Raw genomic sequence first — 23472 nt, 5'->3', positions numbered from 1 at the left:
CATTCTCCTACATGTAGCTGTCCAGTTTTGCCAGCACCATCTGTTGAAGAAACTGTCATTTTGCCATTGTATGTCCATGGCTTCTTTATCAAATATTAATTGACCATATATGTTTGGGTTAATTTCTGGAGTCTCTAATCTGTTCCACTGGTCTGTGGCTCTGTTCTTGTGCCAGTACCAAATTGTCTTGATTACTATGGCTTTGTAGTAGAGCTTGAAGTCGGGGAGTGAGATCCCCCCTACTTTATTCTTCTTTCTCAGGATTGCTTTGGCTATTTGGGGTCTTTGGTGTTTCCATATGAATTTTTGAATTATTTGTTCCAGTTCATTGAAGAATGTTGCTGGTAATTTGATAGGGATTGCATCAAATCTGTATATTGCTTTACGCAGGATGGCCATTTTGACGATATTAATTCTTCCTAGCCATGAGCAGGGGATGAGTTTCCATTTGTTAGTGTCCCCTTTAATTTCTCTTAAGAGTGACTTGTAGTTTTCAGAGTATAAGTCTTTCACTTCTTTGGTTAGGTTTATTCCTAGGTATTGTATTCTTTTTGATGCAATTGTGAATGGAATTGTTTTCCTGATTTCTCTTTCTTTTGGTTCATTGTTAGTGTATAGGAAAGCCACTGATTTCTGTGTGTTAATTTTGTATCCTGCAACTTTGCTGTATTCCGATATCAATTCTAGTAGTTTTGGAGTGGAGTCTTTAGGGATTTTTATGTACAGTATCATATCATCTGCAAATAGTGACAGTTTAACTTCTTCTTTACCAATCTGGATTCCTTGTATTTCTTTGTTTTGTCTGATTGCCATGGCTGGGACCTCCAGTACTATGTTAAATAACAGTGGGGAGAGTGGGCATCCCTGTTGGCTTCCCGATCTCAGAGGAAATGCTTTCAGCTTCTTGCTGTTCAGTATAATGCTGGCTGTGAATTTAAGATATATGGCCTTTATTATTTTGAGGTACTTGCCCTCTATTCCCATTTTGCTGAGAGTTTTTATCATGAATGGATGTTGAATTTTGTCAAATGCTTTTTTAGCATCTATGGAGATGATCATGTGGTTTTTGTCTTTCTTTTTGTTGATGTGGTGGATGATGTTGATGGATTTTTGGATGTTGTATCATCCTTGCATCCCTGGGATGAATCCCACTTATTCATGGTGTATGATCCTTTTGATATACTGTTGAATTCTGTTTGCTTATATTTTATTGAGTATTTTTGCATCCACATTCATCAGGGATATTGGTCTGTAATTTTCTTTTTTGGTGGGGTCTTTGCCTGGTTTTGGTATTAGGGTGATGTTGGCTTCATAGAATGAGTTTGGGAGTATTCCCTCCTCTTCTATTTTTTGGAACCCTTTAACGAGAATGGGTATTATGTCTTCTCTGTGTGTCTGATAAAATTCCGAGGTAAATCTGTCCGGCCCCAGTTTTTGTTCTTGGGTAGTTTTTTGATTACCGTTTCAATTTCTTTGCTCGTAATTGGTTTGTTTAACTTTTGTGTTTCTTCCTTGGTCAGTCTTGGGAGGTTGTATTTTTCTAGGAAGTTGTCCATTTCTTCTGGTTTTCCAGCTTGTTAGCATATAGGTTTTCATAGTAGTCTTTAATAATTCTTTGTATTTCTGTGAGGTCTGTCGTGATTTTTCCTTTCTCATTTCTGATTAAGTTGATTTGTGTTGATTTTCTTTTTCTCTTAATAAGTTTGGCTGGAGGCCTATCTATTTGTTTATTTTCTCAAAGAACCAGCTCTTTGTTTCGTTGATTTTTGCTTTTGTGTTATTCTTCTCAATTTTGTTTATTTCTTCTCTGATCTTTAATACATCCCTCCTTCTGCTGACTTTAGGCCTCATTTGTTCTTCTTTTTCCAGTTTCGATAGTTGTGATGTTAGACTAATCATTTGGGATTGTTTTTCCTTCTTCAGGTGTGCCTGGATTGCTATATACTTTCCTCTTAAGACTGCTTTCGCTGCATCCCACAGAAGTTGGGGCTTTGTGTTGTTGTTGTCATTTGTTTCTATATATTCCTTGATCTCTATTTTGATTTGTTCATTGATCCATTGATTATTTAGAAGCATGTTGTTAAGCTTCCAGGTGTTTGTGAGCCTTTTTGTTTTCTTTGTAGAATTTATTTCTAGTTTTATACCTTTGTGGTCTGAAAAATTGGTTGGTAGAATTTCAGTATTTTGGAAGTTACTGAGGCTCTTTTTGTGAGCTAGTATATGGTCTATTCTGGAGAATGTTCCATGTGCACTTGAGAATAATGTATATCCTGTTGCTTTTGGATGTAGAGTTCTATAGATGTCTGTTAGGTCCATCTGTTCTAGTGTGTTGTTCAATGCCTGTGTGTCCTTACTTATTTTCTGCCCAGTGGATCTATCCTTTTGGGTGAGTGGTGTGTTGAAGTCTCCTAAGATGAATGCATTGGAGTCTATTTCCCTCTTTAGTTCTCTTAGTATTTGTTTCACAAATGCTGGTGCTCCTGTGTTGGGTGCATATATATTTAGAATGGTAATATCCTCTTGTTGGAGTGAGCCCTTTATCATTATGTAGTGTCCTTCTTTATCTCTTGTTACTTTCTTTGTTTTGAAGTCTATTTTGTCTGATATCAGTACTGCAACCCCTGCTTTCTTCTCATTGTTGTTTGCCTGAAATGTTTTTCCATCCTTTGACTTTTAGTCTGTGCTTGTCTTTGGGTTTGAGGTGAGTTTCTTGTAAGCAGCATATAGATGGGTCTTGCTTTTTTATCCATTCTATTACTCTGTGTCTTTTGATTGGTGCATTCAGTCCATTTACATTTAGGGTGATTATCGAGAGATATATACTTATTGCCATTGCAGGCTTTAGATTCGTGGTTACCAAAGGTTCAAGGTTAGCTTCTTTAGTATCTTACTGCCTAGCTTAGCTCGCTTATTGAGCTCTTATATACAATGTCTGGAGATTCTTTTCTTCTCTCCCTTCTTATTCCTCCTTCTCCATTCTTCATATGTTGGGTGTTTTGTTCTGTGCTCTTTCTAGGAGTGCTCCCATCTAGAGCAGTCCCTGTAAGATGCCCTGTAGAGGTGGTTTGTGGGAAGCAAATTCCCTCAGCTTTTGCATGTCTGGGAATTGTTTAATCCCGCCATCATATTTAAATGATAGTTGTGCTGGATACAGTATCCTTGGTTCAAGGCCCTTCTGTTTCATTGCATTAAATATATCATGCCATTCTCTTCTGGCCTGTAGGGTTTCTGTCGAGAAGTCTGATGTTAGCCTGATGGGTTTTCCTTTATAGGTGACCTTTTTCTCTCTAGCTGCCTTTAAAACTCTTTCCTTGTCTTTGATCTTTGCCATTTCAATTATTATGTGTCTTGGTGTTGTCCTCCTTGGATCCTTTCTGTTGGAGGTTCTGTGTATTTCCATGGTCTGTTCGATTATTTCCTCCCCCTGTTTGGGGAAGTTTTCAGCAATTATTTCTTCAAAGAGACTTTCTATCCCTTTTCCTCTTTCTTCTTCTTCTGGTGCCCCTATAATACGAATATTATTCCTTTTGGCTTGGTCACATAGTTCTCTTAGTGTTGTTTCATTCCTGGAGATCCTTTTATCTCTCTCTATGTCAGCTTCTATACGTTCCTGTTCTCTATTTTCTATTCCTTCAATGGCCTCTTGCATCTTATCCATTCTGCTTATAAATCCTTCCAGGGATTGTTTCACTTCTGTGATCTCCTTCCTGACAGCTGTGATCTCTCTCCAGACTTCATCCCATTGCTCTTGCATTTTTCTCTGCATCTCATCCCATTGCTCTTGCATTTTTCTCTGCATCTCTGTCAGCATGTTCATGATTTTTATTTTGAATTCTTTTTCAGGAGGACTGGTTAGGTCTGTCTCCTTCTCAGGTGTTGTCTCTGTGATCTTTGTCTGCCTGTAATTTTGCCTTTTCATGGTGATAGAGATAGTTTGCAGAGCTGGTACGAGTGACAGCTGGAAGAGCTTTCCTTCTTGTTGGTTTGTGGCCTTCCTCTCCTGGGAGATTAGCGACCTGTAGTGGCTTATGCTTGGCAGCTGTGCGCAGACAGGGCTTATGCTACCTTCCCAGTTGCTATGGAGTTTATCTCCGCTGTTGCTGTGGGTGTGGCCTGGCTGGGGCTGCTCCTCCAAAATGGGGGAGCCCCGTTGGAGGGGGAGTGGCCAGGAGGCTACTTATCTCCATAATGTGCCTTTGTGCTCCCTGTTGCCCAGGGGGTTAGAGTGCCCAGAGATCCCCAGATTCCCTGCCTCTGGGATATGTGTCCTGTCCTGCCCCTTTAAGACTTCCAAAAAGCACTCTCCAAACCAAAACAACAACAGCAACAACGAAAGAGGGAAAAAAAAAGGAAAAAACACGCAATTTTCTTTGTCCTCAGGCTCCGGTCTCAGCACCCGCTCACTGGTCTTGCTGCCCTGTTTCCTTAGTATTGGGGTCCCTGTCCCTTTAAGGCTTCCAAAAAGCACTCGCCAAAGAAAAAAAAGGGAAAAACGTGCGATTTTCTTTGTCCTCAGGCGCCGGTCTCAGGCACCCGCTCACCGGTCTTACTGCTCTGTTTCCCTGGTATTGGAGTCCCTGTTCCTTTAAGGCTTCCAAAAACCACTTGCCAAAAAAAAAAAAAAAAAAACCACTCCGGTTTCTTTCCGCCCACCAGGAGCTGGGGGAGGGGCGCTCGGGTCCCGCCAGGGCCGGGGCCTGTATCTTACCCCCTTCGCAAGGCGCTGGGTTCTCACAGGTGTGGATGTGGTCTGGATGTTTTCCTGTGTTCTCTGGTCTCTATTTTAGGAAGAGTTGTCTTTGTTATATTTTCATAATTCTTTGTGGTTTTGGAAGGAGAGTTCCGCTGCTCTACTCATGCCGCCATCCTGGCTCCGCCCCCATTGTGATTTTTTAAGGTTAGTTCACATTAGGCCTTTGATCTACCAGAGGTAAAGCTAATTAAACCTATCATGATATAAAAGGAATGTTGAGACATATTTTAAATTAATATTGGTTAATTTCAGGGCAACAACTTAGAATTCCTTCAAATGACTACAAAATATAGCTCTTGACTATTTTTATTTTTAGATTGACTAAATAATTACAAGCAAGTAAGTATGCCTCCTCCCATTTTTTTGGCATTCACCTCACCTCCCTCATAGTTTCTAGAGGTAGAAATTCTTGAAATAAATTTGATTTTTGAAATGTAAATAATTTGTAATAATATACATTTTTATCATCTTAATTATAGTAATGGATTTTTATGTATCAAATATTACTTTTTCTTAGTTAAGAAGTCATTTGAATTTGATTTCAAAGTTGGAACATCTTTTGATAGCCAATGTTTTAAATTTACATTATACAAAATAGCCCCAAATACACAGGGGGAAAATTTAAAAACTAGTTTTCTACTCCCATAAAGGGTTAATTTTAGGGACTCTAAAAGCAAAAATGGAAGTATTTCCAGAAATCTACAGTACAATAACAAATGTATGAAATAAATTTATTCTATTTTAGAATTATAAAAGTTTTAAAACCAAATAAGAATACAGTAGAATGACCTGTTACTGTAAAGTTTTACAACTTATATGAGATCACAAAACAGGCCATTTTTAAGAGAACTTGTTGCAAAGATGCCTGTACTTTTTTGCATTTTAAGAGTCTTAGGTGTTTGTTCTGGGCATAATTAGGAGAATACATTTCTTTTGACAGCAACTTGTACTTAAATTTCAAAGACATAAATATAACTTAAGGGACATGGGTTTGCCTCAGGGTATAGGAAAAATGCAAGTATAAATAAGATTAATAATATAAGCTATTTATAGGAGACAAGTGTAAAGAGTAAAAATGATTCTGTTTATGGTCATGTATTGAGTTAGCATGGGTAAAACAACCAGGGTAATATTTTTAAAAAGGCCTACTATTACATTAAAATATTATGAAAATTAACAAATGAAAAAACTATGAATCATATGATTGAAGAAACCCTTACATTTTACATTTTAATAAAAGTTTTACTTTATAAGTATATTTAATATTTGTCATATTTTCTTAAAAATCCACCAAAGTATTACTTAAAAATCTATACTTATGTTAGATTAAATATCTTTAAAAACTTTGTAGAATAGCTACTGTTGCATAAATGTCTTCTAAATTAAAGTCACAATTGTTAATAATCTTGAGTCAGATATTTTAATACCCTAAATTGGTAGCAATTCTTTCCAAAATGAACTGTTACATATTTAACATTTTATTGTATAGTTAATATAAAATCACTTCATGTTTGTTTTTAAAGGCAATTGAACTTTAAAACATATTGAGTACATTATAAGTACATTGTTAGTATAATATACAAGCATGTCGCATATGTACACTGTCAACTGAAAAATGGGATTGCTTAAACCAAACTGTACATGTAAAATCCTACATTTATTTTTATTCTTCACTGATTAGTATAAATATAGGATTATAAAATATTCTCATGACTTGAATCATTGGGAGGGGTTATACATTTTTTCTGCTTTTCAATTATTTATTAGATGACTTCTGAAATCTAACCTACTCTCTTCTATTTTACGGTTTTGCCTCCTGAAGCACTGACACAGTCATTCTATCATGGTAGATGCATATTTAACAACCTTTGTAGTATATTGATCCTTGGGGAGGCATACAAAAGACTGTTTCGCAATTACTGTGGTTAATTATTCAGTTATGAGTAAAGTGCTTACATATTTGTGACTAGTAAGGTTTGAGATTTTGTATAAACAAAACAGGAGATTAGAGGTACTTATCATGGTGCTTAGTCTAAATTTCCAGTCTAAAATTCCAATAATGAAAACATATACTCATACTATTATTTGAATTATACTAGGCAATAAGCCTTTTTTATTCACTAGGCTAAAGACTATTCTTTCTTACACTTAGGAAAATATTTATGAACTATGATGATATATCAATGAACCTTGAAAATTAACATAGTGAGTAGAAGACAGGTGCTTGTTCATCTCCTAGTAGATGGATGAGATGACCGTTTCAAGGCAGGTCACACTGATCTCAGTGGTATGGTCCAGTATATTCAGACCACTGCCTCGAAGGATTCAATCATGTTTCAAGTAACAAGATGGAGGTTGCATCGTTTTTGTACAAACCATTTAATTTGCAAGCTGTTCTGTAAGTTGACAGTCGTATCACATCAAAATTCTGAGCACACATTTCTACAAATAGCTGCCTCTTCTCTGCCATGGTCTTCGGTCCTGGCGGCCGCAGCCTCTGCCAGTCCGGCCCCGGAGCCGACCCCATTCCTCGAGCCGGTTCTCAGCCCAGCAGGAGCAGCAGGGCTGCCAGAGCACAAGGGCACAGAGTTGTGCCACAAGATAGCGCAGCTTGCGCGAGCGCGGCTGGGCCATGATTTTGTTTTCTTCGCACTTTGCCACTTCAACTCATTCATTCATGCATTCACTCAGCTCTAATTTTCTAAGCACCTATTATATACTCGGCTGTAATCAAGACACTGGTGATACCATGGTAGATAAGATAGACAAGATTCCTGTCCTTATAGATCTTTCATTCTGGGAAGAGATAGACCATAAGGAATATATGAGTAAAATGATGGAATGGAGTTCGGGAGGTAGGGCATAAGAAAAGGCAAAATCAGGTGTTCTGGGAAGACCCTTTTGACAAGTTAACAGTTGCTATGACTGAACATCTTGAGTATTTGGTGGTAGAACAGCAAGGTAAAGACCCTTTGTCCAGGAATAAAACAAATACAAAATGACTGGAATATAGTAATAAGGGACAAATTGTATGAGGTAAAGATCGAGTAGAAAGCAGAAGCTGGAGCATGTAGGGCTGGTATGACATGGCAAGGAATGTGAATTCATTACAATTGCAAAGAAGTCACTGGACAGTCTGAAGATGCAACCTGGTTTCTTTCAGAAAAGATCACCCTTGCTGCTCTATAGAGAATGCACAGGGAAAGCTGAGGAAAATAGGAATGAAAGCAAGGAATCAGGTTCTTAAGTTATACTTTATGTATATATGCACATATTTACTTTTTTTGGTGTAATATTTTGCATGGTTGCTTTGACATTTCTGATTACTTATGCCTGATGTGCACAGCCCTAGTAAGTACTTGTACTGCTCCAATACAGGTGGGGTAATTTTCCTTTAGTTCCCTATCACTCTATCTGCTACTTGGTTTATAGTTTTAAGTACTTCAGATTGAAGAATGAGTTTTCTGTATACTATTCATGCTTTTCTTCTGAGGACAAAGAGGCCAGGAGAGGCAGAGAGCCATGTTAGTTTCTCATAAACCTTTCCAGGTCTTATTGGAAGCACTGTACCTGATTCACTCTTTCCATCAAAGGGTTCATATGATTTTCCCATGAGAGGGACTCTTGGGCCTTGATGGGTTCCTTAAGGACTTAATTTTAATTATCTTCACTTAACCTGCAGCTGCTACCTTCTATTCAAACCAGGTCTTTCCCGCCTCTCTTCAGCAGCTTTACCCCACTTTCCTCCCAGGCCACATGGGCAAGTACAAAAAACCAGTGGAGGAGGTCCTACCTTTTGGGTCTTTTGGGTACCTCTCAAACTGGGCACTTACTCCCTCAGATGGTCTCATTCTTACTATTCTCTTTGGTCTCCCCTTCTACTTAATCCTAGTACATCTGGACGTAGTGCTACAGGTACTATACACAATATAAGATACACAATCTCATATTGGTTACAAGTGTACAACACAGTGGTTCAACAGTTACCCTTATTATTAACTCCTCACCCTCTCTAGTGCAGCTACTATCTATTGATGTAGAAAGATGTTACAGAATCACTAACCATATTCTCCATGCTGTACTATCCCTGTGACCAACGTATATTGCAATTGAGAATTTTTGTGCCCTTTATCCTCCTCCTCCTCCCCACCCCTCTAACCCCACCTCTCTAGTAACCATGAGTCACTTCTCTGTGTCTGTGAGTCTACTGCTATTCTGTTCCTTCTGTTTCGCTTTGTTTTTATACTCCACAAATAAGTGAAATCATACGGCATTTGTCTTTCTTCACCAGGCTTATTTCACTGAGCATAATACCCTCTAGATTCATCTATGTTGTCACATATGGCAGGACTTCTTTCTTTTTTATGGCTGAATAATATTCCATTGCATATATGTACCACTTCTTTATGTGTTCATTAATTAATGAACACTTTGGTTGCTTCCATATCTTGGCTAATGTACGTAATGTGGCAATAAAACACTGGGTCTATATATCATTTTGAATCAGAGATTTTGTTTTCTTCAGGTTAATTCCTAGAAGTGGATTGTATGGTATTTCTCTTTTTAGTTTTTTGAGGACCCTTCATACTGCTTTCCACAGTGGCTGTCCCAGTTCACACACACACCAATGCTGTAGTGGGATTTTCATTATCTCAGCATCCTTGCCAATACTTGTTATTTCTTGTCTTTTGGATAGTGGCCATTCTGACTGCTGTCAGGTGATATCTCATTGTGGTTTTGATTTGAATTTCCCTGACAATTAGTGATATGAAGCATCTTTTTATAAGTCTGTTGGCCATTTGTATTTCTTCTTTGGGACAAATGTCTATTCAGATACTCTATCTTTTTAACTGGGTTATTTGTATATTTTTGCTTCTGAGGCTTATGAGTTCTTTATATATTTGGGATGTTAGATCCTTCTTGGATATATCATTTGAATCAGGACACAAAGGACTTTTCTAGGCATGCTGTAACTCTGGTTTTGGTAATAAACAGGTATTTTTAGCTAAATGAATGTCATTCACTACATTCAAAAAAGATGATTAAAATTTCAGCTAAAAAATTAACATGTATATTGGAATCTTTCCTACATTCTTTTATGTTCTGTTATTATTTCTAACCTTTGGCTTGCTAATCAAAGCCAGTAAATCATTACAAACCCACACTCTGAAAAATTTATATTTTGAAGAGCCACTGCTTGAGGAAGAAAATATTAATTTACGCCAGGGTAAGTATTTTCCTAGAAACATACACTTCTGCTTTTTTACGAGCTTCCATAGTTTTCATAAACATCCTATGTTGTCTCCTTCTCTCTTGTTCCTATTAGGCCAGATAAAATTAGGAAAAGAACCATAGTTAATACTTTGATTTTCAAATGGAAAAACAAAACAAAACTCAGCATAGCATGTTTAGCATTTATAGACAAGTCACAGTAAATACTAAATATAAGACAAGAACGGCCAGTCTGTGCATGTTTCCGTTCAGCTTTAGAAAGCAAATATAACAACAATCAAAAGGAAAAAGGTAAAGCAATGAACATGCAGACAGTGTAAACAGAAGCATACAAGATTTACTATGGTCACTTGTGATGCTCCTTCAAAAGCTGGCAGAACAAAAGGCATTATGGTTAGCTGGAACAGGTCAAATTACCTTACATCTGCTATTAGAAAAACCACAAATACATACTAAACTAAAGGTTGTATTGCTCTTAAATTCTTAGATCAAGCAAAAATTTATTTATAATCACTTCCCTTCATGGTTTTAGAACAAGTTTTTTTATTTCAAGTACACTGCCATTTTATAAACCCAATAAGCCACCAACAAATTAGGAAGGTTTTTTTTTTTTAAAGCTTTTACACCAGTTTGGTTAAGCTAGCTGTGGTTCATATACCAATACCAGTGAAATGGGACACTCCTGTTTACTGATGTCTGCCATTTGATGCACTATTTAAAGCCATAAAAGCTGCACCGTTGGCCAAAAGGGTATCTAGAAGGCACAGTACAAAAATAGATAAGCACTACCACCACCTTAGTTTGATCATCTCATTTCACTTCAAAATTTAAAAATCAAAGTTGTAACATCTTATCAATTCTTTTTAGTACCCCCAAAGGGATATTTCTAATATCACTTCTAAAATTTATGTATAAAACCAGAACCTATTTCATATTCTCTCATCAACCTAACTCAAAATTCCCATTGTATTCAATGACAGTTTTGCATTAGGAAAGATGAGAGAATATGGGTCATAATTTTATCTAATTGTAGTTATCCAACTGTCATTTTGACATCAGTAACACAAATTTTTGGACAGCGGCCTTCAATAAGGCTTACACAATTCAGTAAAAAAAGCCATGCAGCAGTATGTAATATGACAGCAGCCAGTGCTACACTTTATAGACTGCTATTACAACCATATCACAACCAAATTACAATGCAGTGTTAGATATGCAAAAATAAACATACCCAAACCACATCTAGTCTATGCTACTCCAACTCCTGGTAGAAAGAGTTGGCACATTATGAAATAGAAATCACAGAGTCATGAAACCAATTTTTAACCCCTCAAAAAACCCTCAAACAACAAACAACATCCTAGTAATTAATGATAGCTATTTTTTATTATTGGTAAATAACTGATAAAGTTAGGTTTTTGTTTCTATAGGCTTCACTTTTTAATATTAAAACAAAGAGAAAGTTATAATCTAAGGACATAATCAGATTTCAGATGCAATTTGAAACATATAAACAACACAAAATAGCTTTAGGGAGATCATTCTCATCCAGCGAAACACTACACAGTAAACAGCATTATGCAACAGTTTGCATTTCTGATTGGGGGTCTGCTACTTAAAGAGCTCAAGGCATCACAAAAAACCCATATATAATGAAACAAATATACACATACAATAATAAAAGTACACATTATATACATGTGTCTGTGCTAAATATTATTTCACATTCTCATTTTGAGTTTCTTTTTTAAATATAATTGATACTGGTATACCATCACACCGTTATTTTTAAAAAGTAAAAACGCTGATTCAAAATGGATCAAAGACCTGAATGTAAGTCACGAGACCATAAAACTCTTAGAAAAAAACAATGGCAAAAGTCTCTTGGACATAAACATGAGCGACGTCCTCATGAACGTATCTCCCAAGGCAAGGGGAACAAAAGCAAAAATGAACAACTGGGACTATATCAAGCTGAAAAGCTTCTGTACAGCAAAGAACACCATCAATGGAACAAAAAGGTACCCTAGAGTATGGGAGAATATATTCATAAATGACAGAGCCAATAAAGGGTTGACATCCAAAACATATAAATAGTTCAAGCACTTCAACAAACAAAAAGCAAATAATCTAACTACAAAATGGGCAGAGGAGCTGAACAGACAGTTCTCCAAAGAAGAAATTCAGATGGCCAACAGACACATGAAAAGATGCTCCACATTGCTAGTCATCAGAGAAATGCAAATTAAAACCACAGTGAGATATCACCTCACACCAGTAAGGATTGTCACCATCCAAAAGACAAACAACAAATGTTGGTGAGGTTGTGGAGAAAGGGGAACACTCCTACACTGCTGGTGGGGAAGTAAATTGGTTCAACCATTTTGGAAAGCAGTATGGACGTTCCTCAAAAAGCTCAAAATGGAAATACCATTTGACCCAGGAATTTCATTTCTTGGAATTTACCCTAAGAATGCAGCAGCCCAGTTTGAAAAAGACATATGCACCCCTATGTTTATCACAGCACTATTTACAATAGCCAAGAAATGGAAGCAACCTAAGTGTCCATCAGTAGATGAATGCATAAAGAAGAGGTGGTATATATACACAGTGGAATATTATTCAGCCATAAGAAGAAAACAAATCCTACCATTTGCAAGAAAATGGATGGAGCTAGAGGGTATTATGCTCAGTGAAATAAGCCGGGTGGAGACAGACAAGTACCAAATGATTTCACTCATATGTGGAGTTTAAGAACAAAGAAAAACTGAAGGAACAAAACAGCAGCAGAATCACAGAACCCAAGAATGGACTCACAGTTACCAAAGGGCAAGGGACTGGGGAGGATGGGTGGGAAGGGAGGGATAAGGGGGGGAAACAGAAAGGGAGCCTTACGATTAGCATGTATAATGTGGGGTGGGGGCACGGAGAGGGCTGTAAAACGCTGAGAAGACAAGTAGTGATTCTACAACATCTTACTACACTGATGGACAGTGACTGTAATGGGGTTTGTAGGGGGGGAGGGACTTGGTGAAGGGGGGAGCCTAGTAAACATAATGTTCTTCATGTAATTGTGGATCAAGGATAACAAAATAAATTTTAAAAAGTAAAAATTATGTCCTCTGAACTTGCCTGTTTTCGTTTCTCAGCCTCCAATAATTTGGCATTTGCAGCTTCTTCCTTCTTTATCCTTTTAGCCTGTGCATATGAAATAGGTCTCAAAGTCATGCAACAGCACCACTACAACCTGAAAATAACCTCAGACTTGAAAATGGAGCTCCATGCCTCGCAAGGTACAAATCAATATGTAACATGTCTGTAGACAATTACAGATTTCCCCTCAGTTTGTTACATTTAACATACTAATTTCATTTCTAATGTATAGATTACAATTAACATATACAAAAAATTCTTAAATTCGTAAGAGTATGTCAGGTTTTCTTCTTCAAACTCTGTAAAAAGTCTGAAATAATTTGAGTGTTATTTTACCTTAAAACTTAATCACAGAAAAAATGATGTTATGGCATTTCTTGCTTTTTCTCTGATTTTTGAAAGTAAAACATGATCACTGTAGAAAGTTAAGAAAACGGGATAGATTTTAACAATAAAGGTTAAGGACAAATAAGTAACATTTAAAAATGCACGCGTCTACTTTATTTGAAGTTTCTTTTGTAATACTTAAAATGAGATAAATCCATTACTTAAATAACTTAAATAAAACATTAAACCTGATTTAACCTACTGTGGTTAAATTCAAGGTTTTTTTTTCCTAATATAATGGAAACACAACCTTTATTGAAGCACATTCTGAATATCAAGCTCATGCTATCAAATTTGAGCTTTATAATCTTAAAGTTATTACCTAGTAGCTTCATAATTATCTAGTACTAATTGCCAATGTACTTTAATATTTTCAATTTGGAGGGTTTTAAAATTAATTTGAAATGGGTAAGGGAACATGTGTATATATTTTTAGAAGGAAAAAACCTGTAACTGTGAGAACCTCAGCTAACCACATTCCTCAGGGAATAAGCCAATTTTTATGGCAACAATTTCCTGAACAGCTAAGGGTTTGGGTTATAATAACTTTTAATATTAAAAAGTTTATTTTGGAGAAAAGTACTTTGGATAATTTTGAGACATATATATTTACAGCTTAAGACACAGTACACTTAACATAATTTGGCTTTTTCTTGAAGACTTAGGGCAATTATTCTTGACATCGGTTACTATACTACACAGTTTGATAACAGAAATGCCTTTTGGCCATTCAAGTATTGAAAATTGCTTCCTATTTAACTACAAGATTACAGACTGTTGCTAGGCTTTGGAGTTTGTTTATCCTATTTTCCCTTGCTGTCTCTTAGCTATTCCTTTTGCTGTTGCCAGTATGTCCTTGAGCCCTATTCTGTCAGCACAGTTCTGTCAGAACTCAGAAAACAAAGCTGGTTAAACTGTTTCCACATTTAACATTTACTTTTACTTCTGTCATGTTGTATTTCTAAATGAAAAGCAGGTATCTGACTATAAGACTTTATCACATTTTGAAAAGTAAAGAACATGAGTTTTAGCATATGATCTTTATGACTATATTGGCTATTGAGAGGTTTCCCCTTTGTTTTTTTTCCTTTACTTATTTCTTGGATTCTTACTATTAGGATTAGATAAACTTGCTAAGTAATTCTACGCATTACGTTTACAGATAATTTGTGATGGACATGTTAATTTGAATTAGTGAGAGAACATACTGATAAAATTTTCATTTTTCAGACTTTAAAATACATGACTATATTACTTTAATCATATCAAATATAAGAATTCTACCTCTAGAATTTGCTGGGCTCGAAGTTATTTTTCCATTCTTATTTGTTCTATTCTCTTAATTCTTTCCTGTAGGAAAAATTATGACAATTTAAGATAAACTAAATATCTAGGTGGAAGGTATTTAAGTGGAATCAAATAATTAAAGATATAAGTACAGATTTACCAAAGGTTGCCCATGCTGGATATAAATTTTAATTATTTACTTTAACTTATATATATGCCACCTGTCTTAAATTGGTATGACTTTATAAAATGTCTCAAAACAATTTTAAAATACAAATGCTAAATAAGTATATAGAAACAACATAAACCAAGCTGATTAAACTCAAGTCTTTATAAATATTTTCAAGTACAAGTAATACTCATTTGGAAATAAATATTGGACAGACAAGTAGGATAAAATGGTGTATCAGGAAATCAGGACACCTAAGGCTAGTCCTGAGTTACTGTCACTCACTGCATGAACTTGAACAAATAGAACTACTCTTGCATAAAATAGAGGAGGCACTTGCTCTTTTTCTGTCACAATTAAAAATGCTTAAAAAAGTACACAGTACATCACGATTGTACGAAGTATTAACAATTGCTGTAACATGATAAATGACATTACTTTCAATAACTATAGTCAAATACAGAAATAATTTGTAATAACATAAGTGGTGCTCACATTATCTAAATGTAATGTACTAGTTAATGTTTGAATTTAACAATCTAAATTTTGATAAGAACTTTACATTTTCATTTTAAAAAATCATTGCATATGCTATAAGCACATTGTTAATAATTTTACATTCATAAATCCCTTTGAAAGTCCCAAACTGGCACTGATGAGGATAGTTTTTAAAAAATACACCTAAATTGCCCTACTTGTAAATTGCAGCTGTCCTAGGATTTTCAGAGACAACACATTTTATACTACTGTATATTACAATACCCACCCCTATTTCCAGATGCTAGTTGTACCTTTTGAAGCTATACTTTAATACATTTTTATTTCTTTTTTGCATTGATGTTATTGATTCCCTGCAGGGATCCACTGCAGGATAATGATATTTCTGGAATTTCTGTTGTGATTTTAGAAGACTGATCACATTCTATGATTTGAATATTATATTATAGCTCACCAAAAATAAAAATACAAGTGTATCTTTTGTTTTATTTCCAAGTCTTAGAGAAGGTTGTACGTGATCCACATTTGAAATATTTATTTAGATTAGAACTTGAGACCTAAGTATACTCTGAATTTAATCTTTAATCAAGTCAACAGAAGTCATTCATTATTCTCTTAAGCACAGAAATAGGTATAGAATCTTGGGCTTAACTCATCCAGTGTAGAGCTTTGTTTCAGTCTGAGTGATTTATATAGATGTACATTGGTAGTACTTTCACTAGCAATATCAGAAATAAACATTATTTATAAATTATTACGTGTTCACCTTATAATACCGAGTATCCATCCAATGAACTTGGCCTTTTATATAAAATAGCTATTGATCATTTTAAAAAATAACAACAACACAGGAGTTGAAATTATCTTTTCACCTAACAGAAAATTGAAGCTCCTAGAAAATAAATATTTTGCCTATAGTCAACCAGTGAATGCAGAGCCCTGGTCAGTTTCCACTGCCTTTGCTCCTTTTTCATAATAATGCCTCTGTATACTTCCGGAAAACTGCCTTGAGGACTGTCGGGTGGTATTTTTGGCCTTACTAGGTGGAAAAAATAATCTCAAGGATGAGAAATACATGCCATTATTTTAATTATTTTATTCTAGATCTACTGCAAACTTTAAAATAGACTCTGCGCAACTTTAATTTACTTTGCTGGCAATGAGGAGTAAGACAGATGGTAATCTAAGACTAGTCTCAGATAAGCATCTTGATCAACGTCTAATATCAGTTCACTTGTATCCTGGAATCTTGGAAAATCAATTTTTTTTATGAGTAGCACACTATGTAGGCTTAGGTCGTAGCCACTCCAAGACTTTAGGATCACAAAGCTAAATTTAAAATGCTAATGGGATACAACTGGTCTCAAGCCATTAGGAAATAGGATAAACTATTAAAAACTGTAACAGAAACAACAGTATTCAGCTTCAAATGAACTTATTTTCACATATACTGTAGTAGGCACTAAATATTTACAGTATTTTTAATAAATGTGTTCATCACACTATATATTTTAAAGTCAACCTTACAGTTTCTTTAGCAGTTACAATTAACAAACTAAGGAAAGAATTCAGGTTTACATTATATTATAGTAAGAGAGTATATTTTTGATGTTTTGTATCTATCTTTCAGAAAGCAAGCATTTGCTTTGTGCCAGTCACTGTGGCAGGCACTTCACGTTAATTCAATTTTCACATAATACAATTGTTTTTCTTTTACAGTGGAGGAAATCAAGGCTGAGAGGTTAACTAATTCATCTAAGGTCATAAATTAAGTAGGAGAGCCCATATTTAACTCTACAAATGATCTACATGCATGACTACAAATTCTAAATTCTCTGTCTCAATTCTGCATCAACTCTAATCATACTGCTTTAGTCAATACTGAAAGTATTTAAATAAATGTATTCATTACATTAGAGATAACCACATCAAAAACAAACCAAGCCATTATTTAGCAGCTTGTCTATATAACAATTGACTCAGAAATAACTATTTGCAGTTTAAAATTTTTAAAAGAATAGCACTTTCCCCCCATTTCCTTTCTGCTTTAATAGTTAGATGAGTATGTGGAGATAGGAGAGTAGTTTACACATTCCCATCTTAAAGGAAGTTGAGTATATTGCTATGTAGGTTTTCTCTGTAAGAGTTAAAAATTATTTCATCTACCTATATTTGATTTTAAAAACGACACAGAAGAGAGCACTTGATAAAACACTGGATATGAGAAAATAATGCTTTCTCATTTTTTTGCGGTAATTTTTAAGCATTCAGAAGCAATGGGACCAAATCTTCAAAGTTGTTCAAGATGTTAATTTATATTCAGTCTGTCAGGATACAAGTACTTACATAATTGTATTGCTTGGTATCATTTCTTTGGAGACTTGGTTTAAAATTGAGGTGAATTTTAAATAAAGGAAGATGATAACTCTCTAAATAAGATATATAACAAATATGAAAGTTATTTCAGAAATCAAATGAGAACACTGTACATATACACATAAGTAAATAGACCCCCAAAGTAACACCTATGTTATAAAACCAGCTCTAGTGCATAAACATACCTGTTGTTTCATAATCTTTATCTGCTCTTTTTGCTGTCGCTTCTCCTCAGCAGCCATTATTGCTATGACGAAAAGCCAAAACACAGGTATCGTCAGAAAGGGAATGAAGAAGAGAAGCCTCCTGTGAACTCCCCAGTACTCACTCTTCAAGTTTATGTTTTCATTTAACTCACTCACCTTGTTATTTTTTAGCTTCTTTGGCAACGCGAGCCTGTTCCTGTTTTTGGAGTTTTCTCAAAAGCTTTATTTGTGCTGCTTGTAGGGCTTTTTCTGAAAAACAAAATTTCAAAGAATACTTTTAACAACTTTACCTAACTGTTAACCTAAAAACAATTAACTATGTGAATGGCCTCATGATAAAGGACATACTTTTTAAGAAAATTGTTTAAAGTTAGATACCAGGTAGAAAAATGGTGTGGCAGAAAATACCATGCTTACTTCCTTTAGAAATTGCCCAACTTTTTCATCACATACAGCCCCATACACAGAAGCACACAAAAATGATGCTTCTCTTAATCCTCATCACAGAAGCTAATTTAAGTACATTTTTTTCACATTTCACATAATCCCTGTTTAGAAGGAAAGCAGCTGCTAATATGTAAAAAGAATGACTTAGCTTCTTTCTTAAAAATAGCAATATAATAAAGCAAAGGAACTCAGAGTACAAAGCCCCCCCCAAACATAGTATTTCACTCAGCTATAAAAATGGTAAAGTTTCTGAATCCAGTGATAATTTCATTTATGAAACAGAGGGACTAAATCTAAATAAAAATAATACAGAATATCAACAAGGTTTAAGGGCAATCTAGTTTCATTATTTTTAAGGACAAATGTGTGAAACTGGGAGAGATCTACATAATTAGTGGCCCCAATTTTTCATTCCTCCCTTTATCCATGTTACTTGCAAATGTGACTTTGCAGTTCCTTTCATCAAGAAGTGAAATTTATTTTCTTGTCCCTTGATACTAACTTCAGACATGTGATCTTTGGCCAACAGGATGTTAGCAGTTGTGACTGCAAGTGTAAGTTTGAGAGTATATTCTGTACTTGTACAAATGTAGTTTCACTCTTCTGTCTTGATCTTTATTATCAGGACATGTTAAGGCTACCCTGCCAGAGGCTGGAACACAGGGAGTCAGCTGACTCCACACACGTGAACAAAGCCAGGCAAGATCAGTAGAGCTGCCTACCTTACCTCCAGTGGACTCTATCAGCCTAACCAATTACCACGTGGCATTGTTCACCACTGAGGTTTTGCGGGTACTTGTTTCCCAGAATTACTGTGCCAATAGGTGACTGATACAGAAAGCTTGTAATGTCATGCTTTCTTCTGCTGGCAAACTTGGTCAGAATACTTCTAACTATAAAAGTGGTGTATCATAATTTCACTTATAAAATCACTCTAGAATACTTAACATTAGATATTGCTTTAAATTTTGTAGCAGATGAAGAGTTTTAAGAAACCTATATATTATATTCATTAGTAATGAATATACTTGACTAAAACCCGAATCACTTGAACTCTACTAATAATTTCCACCATTTATTGAACTGCCATATTAAATTTACATGATCTTGTTTAATCTTCATAACAACCTTATAGGACACGCAACATTGCACCTAGTTTACAAATGAAATAACTAAGGCTCGTAGAGGTTAAATTGCAGAGCCAAGATATAAACCCAGGTCTTTCTGACTCCAGGTTTATATATGCTACTAGTCCTAAAAATCTTTAAGAAAATTTAAATGCCTTGAGATTTTAAAAAGGACTTAACCATATGTTCTGTGACAGCTGAGAAACTCTGTAATATATATGATGTGTGTTTGTGTGCAATTTCAAACTCTACATAAGTGCACAGTTAACTTTTATTTTTAAACCCTTGGGACAGAAAAACACTAAAAAGTTCAACTCGCTATCTTTTCACTTTAGCAAGGAAGACATAATATTGGTAAGTCATTAAAAATTCATATAGCTTAAATTTTTTATTATGAGCAGTTAGAGAAGATGGGAAAAATAGGTTAAAAAAATCAGGCACACTATGGAGGAAGTACGAGAAGTTAAGAGGCACAGAAACTTCACCCAGGCTCTGAGGAATAAGCTACTACCAACATCTCATTTATTTGGTTTATGATTGTTGAATATATTATCTGTTATGACTAACTTTTGAAATGTTAACTTGACAAGTATCTTTTATGGTTTAGGAAATTATTTTCTTAAATATCAAAAAGAAAAGTTTATTTTTTAAATAAAGTGTTTAAACATGTCTAAACCAGAATGTATCTAACAATTGGCAGCACTTTCCTTCTGCAGTGGCCTATCTTAAAACAATGAATCATTGTACAGCAATGGCATTTCAGATCCTATGATAAATAAAATTGACTGGTATATTATTAGATATATTAGAGCATTTGAGATATTAACAGTATTGGCCAATTAACAAGCAAGTTTGTTTATATAGTTTGAAAGTCTTTTTTATTTTCAAACTGTCAGATTCTTATCTATATTTTCTAAGATAGGGAGCTCTAATTTCACATTCAAAATCCACATTTATTTTATTGTTCTAAACCTTCCTTCAAATTAAGTTGTTTTACAAGCCTAGTTGAGTTCAACTAGGATAATAAAATATGACAGAAACTTCTAGAATCTCCTCTGACAACACCCCAAAGTGTTAATGTAGAAGTCTTTTAGAATAAAAGGGGTGATAAGGTGACTCATTTCTACTTCCTTTCCTTCCCAAGAAAGAACATGCATATTATACCAAATATACTTGTAAATATTAATAACATTTACTTACATTAACTATTTAATATTTATATACATGTTGAGAAAAACATGTACATAGGTCAAAGGTAACAATTTACAAAATGCAATATAATACAAGGGAGAGCTATGTCACAGAATACAAACCAATTTGAAATCTAAAAGGGGAGAAAACACTGGGCAAAAGTTGAGTAATTACCTTCTATTTTGTTAAAATAAAATTTAGTTAATTTTGCAAATATGAAGTTGCCATTTTGAACACCAGGTATGAATGGTACTTGTGATAGACATGCAAAACAGGCATGAAAATCCATTGCTTTGGTTATCAGTTAATTTCAAGCTTTCCTATTTTATGTAAAAAATGCACACTTCCCATTATTATACATTCTTCAGAAAAGTCCGTGGTTTATTGACAATACTAATTTTAAAAATTCATCATGTATGTATATATGTTCATATATTAACATTTTTAAATCCTTCTCTAGTAACTATTTAGCAGAGATTAAAGTCTTAATAGGAACCCAATGAAATAACACAAAAAGCACTTAATTAACATACTATAGGAGAGAAAAACGTACAGGACATTAAGTTACAGGCCAGGCAGTTAACTTACATGCCACTGGTGGAAGTATGAATTGGAACAACCTCTTTCGAGACAATATTTGCCTGCTTTCTACCAAAATTGAAAATGCACATACCCTTGGAGTAGAGATTCTATCTCTAAAATTTTATACTATGGATAGCCATACCTGTCAAAGAATGAAGATATGTGTAATGTATTTATTGCAGCATTGTTTGCAATAGCAAAGATCAGGAAATAGCTGCAACAATCATCAAAGAAGACTGAGTAAATGAAGTACGGTAGAGCCATACATGGCATCACCTAATATTCAGCCACTGGAAGTGTAAGGTTGATTTTTAAGTGCTATATAGAAAGATGCTCATGAAAATTAAGTGGAAAAAACAAAGCTGAATGGTATATATACCAGTAAGTTTATTTATTTTAGAAATAAAAAGGACATATACATATATGAACATATCACATGTGCACATGTACACATAAGTATGTGTTTGAATGTGTGTCTGTGAGTGTATGTACACACTTCTGGATACACTACCAAAAACCTGTTAATTATGATCCAACTTGTGAGTGTCTTTTATTTTAAAGTCAGTGAGAGTCAATGTCTTATTTTAAAGCATTATGCTCTATGAGCTTTTATCATGCATACTTGTTTTATAATGAAAACAACAGAGCTACAGAGAAGTCAGTATTATAATGGTGTATACAATAACTAGAAGTCAGTCAAGCTTTTCCTCCTGAAAAAAAAAAACTATGAGAAGTAGTAAAATCCTGTCAGTCTTTTAAGTCAGTTTTTATTAGTAAACCTTTATTGATATTATGTTTATGATACAAGCATGTATTGATATACATTTATATATATATGCTTATGAATATAAGACATGAACACATTGATATATATATCAAGACAGCCTTAAGAGGCTTCACACTTGTAACTAGTTACTTCAAACTTCATAGCAGAACTATTTTATTTTAGTCAGCATTCTCTGTGTAAGACATAGCATGGTAACTTTATGTTGGTAGTTCATGATGATTTTGAATCATAAACACATTTGAGGTTACTTTGAGCACGTTGTACTTGATAAGTGATACTTTCTGATGATCTTAAAATACTTTTTGATTTAAGTTTATTAGTTGGGCATTTTGAAAATAAATGTTATATATCCAGGCAAAGAAGAACCCAAACTAAAACTTACCACTAATTGGAGTTCTCTGACTGAAAATTTACTCCACAGATCCACATATTTTGGAGTTACTCCCTTGTACCACCGCAAGGAATTGGGAGCTGTTCAAATGAGTTTCCAGCCTGAAAAGTTCATCACCTACCTTTGTAATTCTAAACACACAGGGTATGATGTGTTTACGAGTATGACTCTTGAAAGGCACTTATTAAATCAAAGAACTCCAGTTACCAGTGGGACTCCTTACTTTCTCATTTTATTTGAACACAATTATCTACCTTTTAGAAACTGAGAGTAGTTATCAATCATTCCTATAACAAAAACATGTAGAAATACTTAACACATTTTAGTACAATTCTTACAGTGATGGATACATGTTCCCTACCTTGAGGTTGCAATTTTCTTAGCAATTTGGCATCTGTGTTATCTACAAATTCAGCACCGCCAACATCTGGAGGTCGACCGCTGCACTGTCTCACGCTGGTATCCTCTCTTGGTCGCTCTCTTTCTGGATTCGGTGGTCTTCCTCCATGAGCTTCCATTGCCCTGACATGGGGAATGACATCCTCTTCTTTCAAAAGACACCACTGCATTCCATTTTAATTAACCTTTTATAGAAATAAAATATTATGAACAAAATAAACGCAAGTGATCAGTATGTCAGAAAATTCTAGGTAAACGTACATATTAATTTTTATAAAGCTGTTGTAACCTTTAGAAATTTTAGTTTCTAATTCAAGTTACATTTATAATTGTTCATGACTTTTGGTATATATTTGGTATTCTTACTTTAATGACTTCAACTTTAAATACACTGAGAGATATATACCTGTACCTATAAACATATAGAGACATTTATCTTAATCACCATTTCTGAACCATAATGACTGTAAAGTTGGCAGGTATTCGA

General features: G+C 34.8%; 1 pseudogene; it reads right to left on the bottom strand.

Moving 5' to 3' along the window:
- Positions 1–23155, bottom strand: part of LOC108406242 (bromodomain adjacent to zinc finger domain protein 2B-like) — a 55931-nt pseudogene extending 32776 nt beyond the window's left edge.
- Positions 23156–23472: the final 317 nt, after the last annotated feature.

This window comes from Manis javanica, chromosome 16 (genome assembly GCF_040802235.1).
Source record: "Manis javanica isolate MJ-LG chromosome 16, MJ_LKY, whole genome shotgun sequence".
Taxonomy (NCBI): Eukaryota; Metazoa; Chordata; class Mammalia; order Pholidota; family Manidae; genus Manis; species Manis javanica.
The sequence above is the reverse complement of the archived record's forward strand: the minus strand, read 5'-3'. Positions and strand labels throughout refer to the sequence as shown.